General features: G+C 43.7%; 1 long non-coding RNA gene across 1 annotated transcript; it reads right to left on the bottom strand.

Moving 5' to 3' along the window:
• Nucleotides 1-467: 467 nt before the first annotated feature.
• On the bottom strand, nt 468-2235 carry LOC147582195 (uncharacterized). The gene is made up of 3 exons (XR_015248661.1): nt 2055-2235; nt 1395-1810; nt 468-1139 (listed from the first exon to the last, which is right to left on the bottom strand). It is a non-coding gene; the product is annotated as an uncharacterized LOC147582195 (long non-coding RNA).
• Nucleotides 2236-4166: the final 1931 nt, after the last annotated feature.

The raw sequence follows: 4166 nt of genomic DNA on the forward strand, positions 1-4166 counted from the left end.
GGGTATGTGGAAAAACAAAGCACTTCCTTATCCGAGAGCTTCGGAAATTTGTCTGCTCAGGAGTGCCTGACCGGCTCAGTCGGTTAAGCATCCAACTTTCGATTTCAGCTCAGGTCATGATCTCACAGTCCATGAGGTCAAGCCTCATGTCAGGCTCTGTGCTGACAGTGCAGAACCTGCTTGGGATTCCTCTCGCCCTCTCTCTCTCTGCCCCTCCCCTGCTTGTATTTACACACACGCCCTGTCTCAAAAGAAACAAATAAAACATTTAAAAGTAAGAAAGAAATTTGTCAGCCCCTGTTCAAGAAGCAACAGTTTTCAGGGGCATTGTTGTTGACTCTACCTGTGGATCATTGATTCTTATTAAGACAGAATCTGTCCACACAGTGGAATACATATTACAATTTTTTTAAATGCAATTCCTTTTTTTCTGCAAAATTACTAAGTACATAAAAAAGTCACGGAAGCCTGGCCTTGGTTACCCCTCAGTTAAAGCGCCTATGTCCCTACGTCAGGCAAGAGTGCTTTACTTGCCAAACTCTTGCGAATGCTCAGGTACAGCTGGGAAATACGGGTCTCGCTGTGTGGCGTTCTCATCGTTGGAACAATCAGGTGTTGTATGTTCATCGAGAAGCCAGGAAAGGGAGTAAGAGGACGGAATGCATACGGTGTTTAATTTATAAACTTGCAAAAGCAGACCTCAAAAACAAAAGCAGAGATCACCGCACAGCCACCCTGACCTGTGGCCAAGGGGAGCTCATAAGGAGGAAGTGGAAAGGCATGGCCTCCAGAAAGTTCTGCATCTAGGTCTGGATATTGCTAATATCCACAAGCGTCTTCTCCTTAGGGAGGGAACTGGCTTCATATCTCAACTATTGAAGCGAGATTGGAGCCAAAGTAATTTAACCAGAATCAGCCATTTTACCATGAAAACTGGACAGAAAAGGATACTTTGTGGGAAGGGTTTCTCAGCATGTTATCCCACCTGCTAAGGTCCCTTTCTTCTTTCCAGACGTGTGCCTCCCGTGGGGTCACTTCCTCCACAAATCCACTGTCCAGCGAAGGGTGGGCCACCGAAAAATCCAGTTCATACGTGGTATGAGAATTACTGAAATCACCCTGGGTTATTGAAAATCAGCCTGGTGGGGCGCCTGGGTGGCGCAGTCGGTTAAGCGTCCGACTTCAGCCAGGTCACGATCTCGCGGTCCGGGAGTTCGAGCCCCACGTCGGGCTCTGGGCTGATGGCTCAGAGCCTGGAGCCTGTTTCCGATTCTGTGTCTCCCTCTCTCTCTGCCCCTCCCCCGTTCATGCTCTGTCTCTCTCTGTCCCAAAAATAAATAAAATGTTGAAAAAAAAAATTAAAAAAAACAAAAAACAAAAAAAAGAAAATCAGCCTGGTGTGATGGTGTAGATGGGTAAATCTTCTCAGGAGGTAATGATATTTGGGCTGAGCGTTGAGAATGTGTAGGAGTTCGGTGGGCTAGAGGCTCCTAGAAGGTGTCCAGGGAAGCAGTGGGCCTTTGCAAAGCATCAGCAGGTGAGAAAGCTCCCTTGGGTCCTGTGTTTGTCGGCGCTGCTGAAAACAGAGCACGTGAGGATGTGACCAGATGGAGGGCTGTGGAAGCAGGCACGGGCTGGACTGTGAGGCTTGGTTCCTTCCATCCTCTCGAAGAGTCTGTGGTCGTCAGCAAGAGAAACCAGGCCTTGGCGACTCACAAGAAAGTCAAATTGTTTGGCAGGGTATGGATGAGGTAAACTGAAGAAATGCATCAGAAAGTGGACAGACAAGAAGCATGTGATTCCAGGAATCCTGACGGAAAGAATCCATAGAAAATAGTCATTTGCTGTTCAAGGCTGAGAAGTTCTTTTTTTTTTTTTTAATGTTTATTTTTGAGAGAAAGAGAAAGAGAGACAGAGAGAGAGAGAGAGAGAGAGAGGAGCAGGGGAGGGGCAGAGAGAGAGGGAGACACAGAATCCGAAGCAGGCTCCGGGCTCCGAGCTGTCAGCGCAGAGCCCGATGAGGGGCTCGAACCCATGAACCGTGAGATCATGACCTGAGCCGAAGTCAGACGCCCAACCGACTGAGCCACCTGGATGCCCCAAGGCTGAGAAGTTCTGACGGGCTCCTTTGACTCTCATGCCCTTTTCTGAAGAAGCACTGTAGGTACTTGGGAAACCTGATCGTCAGAAGAGCAGTGATGTCTGATGTGGGACACTCCTTTCAGAGGATCTTCAAGGTGGTATGCTGGGGTTCCAGAGGAAAGCAGTGAAATGGTTAATCTATCTATAATCTATCTATCTATCTATCTATCTACCTATCATCTATCTATCTGTCATCTATCTTTCTATCTATCTATCATATATCTATCTATCTATCTGTCTATCTATCATCTACCTATCTATCTATCTATCTATCTATCATCTATCTATCTACCTATCATCTATCTATCACCTATCTTTCTTATCTATCAGCACTATATATCTGTTTCCTATCCTGCCCTTCCACAAGTCGCAGGACCACATGTCATGTACAACCTGAGAGTTACCTCATATGCTCCTGGAAGGAGTTAAGAGGGACACCATTTACATACAAGGGATTCAAGCCAGACATTCACTCATTTCCTCGACCTAGCAAATGCAGATTTATTGAACTTTCCTTATTTGTTTACGGGTTGACAGACCGTATTGTCCAATTTCATCTGTACATCCTTCCCAAGGGGACAATTATTTTGGAAGAGTCCTGCAGAGAAAAGAGTAGATTTGGGATTGCCCCGGTGATGCACACCCACGGACTTCAAGACAATGGCAGAGCTAAAACTTTTACTCCTATCATGAGTCTTTCGTGGGTCACGTCACAGAGGGAACCCATGATTCCCAGATACCTGCTGCCCAGTAGATACTGTCCCGAAAGCAAACACGCTTCCTTCCTTCAAGTTAACATGACAGCATGATGAGTGAGGGAGTAACAGTTTTTCTTTAACGGAATCCTGGTTAGTCGGTAAGAACATTATAAAAACAGGTGTGGAGAAATATTTCCATCATTATGTGATTTCATTGCCCAAAATAGCATAAGTCATTCACCTGTTTAAACAAGAAAAAAAAAATTCATTCATGCATTTTTAAAAATCTTAGAAACATAGTTTCTATTTTTTTATAAAAATTCAAATAAAGTGTTTCAGTGGGATTATAATCCATCTGTTAATAATATAAAAAATTGCAATACCTTCCAATTAGGAGAAGAACTAATTGACATTGTAAAAGATGAAAACTTGTGGGGCAAGTTGTAACACAAATTTCTACTTAACTGGCAGATGGGGTTTAATACTGAGTAGTATAATTTAGAAAACAGACAGGGACTCTTCGGGCATAGCACTGGCTAACAGTCTTTTTCAACGCTGCTAGTCACTAAAAAAGAAACAGCGAAACAAGCTGATCTCAGATTGATGCAATCCAAGCGTCGTAACACGGTGTTGAACCAAGCTTTCAAATTTAACAGGCCATATTTCATCATATTTCGTACAAGAAAGTATGTACCATTCAGCGATTATGTTAGATTTATTATTTGATCTGTACCTTACCTTCTTAAATCCTATTTACTATATATTTACTATATGTGAAGCTATCAGTAAATTATTACTGAAAATCAATGAAAATACATGTATTGTTTATCAATGCCCAAAAATATTTCGTAGAAAGGGATGTGGGGAGCGGCACCTGGGTGGCTCAGGCGATTAAGTGCCCAACTCTTGATTTTGGCTCAGGTCATGATCTCACAGTGGTTTGTGAGATCGATCCCCGCATGGGGATCTATGATGACAGTGCTGAGCCTGCATGGGATTCTCTCTCTCTCCCTCTCTCTCTGCCCCTCCCCAACTCCCTCCCTCTCTCTCTCTCTCTCTCTCTCAAAATGAATGAATGAATGAATGAATGAATAAATAAATAAGTAGAATGGGATGTGGGGAAAAAAATGTCTGGAGACTCTTATCTAGAAAAACATCTTGCCAATTTTGCCATGGCCATTTAATGATTGCCTGTGGCTGCTTTAAAAAAATTTTTTTTAATGTTTATTCATTTTTGAAAGACAGAGAGAGACAGAGCACAAGCAGGGATGGGGCAGAGAGAGAGGGAGATACACAATCGGAAGCAGGCTCCAGGCTCTAAGCTGT

This window comes from Puma concolor, chromosome A3, assembly GCF_028749965.1.
Source record: "Puma concolor isolate L17-30 chromosome A3, mPumCon1.1.hap2, whole genome shotgun sequence".
Lineage (NCBI taxonomy): Eukaryota > Metazoa > Chordata > Mammalia > Carnivora > Felidae > Puma > Puma concolor.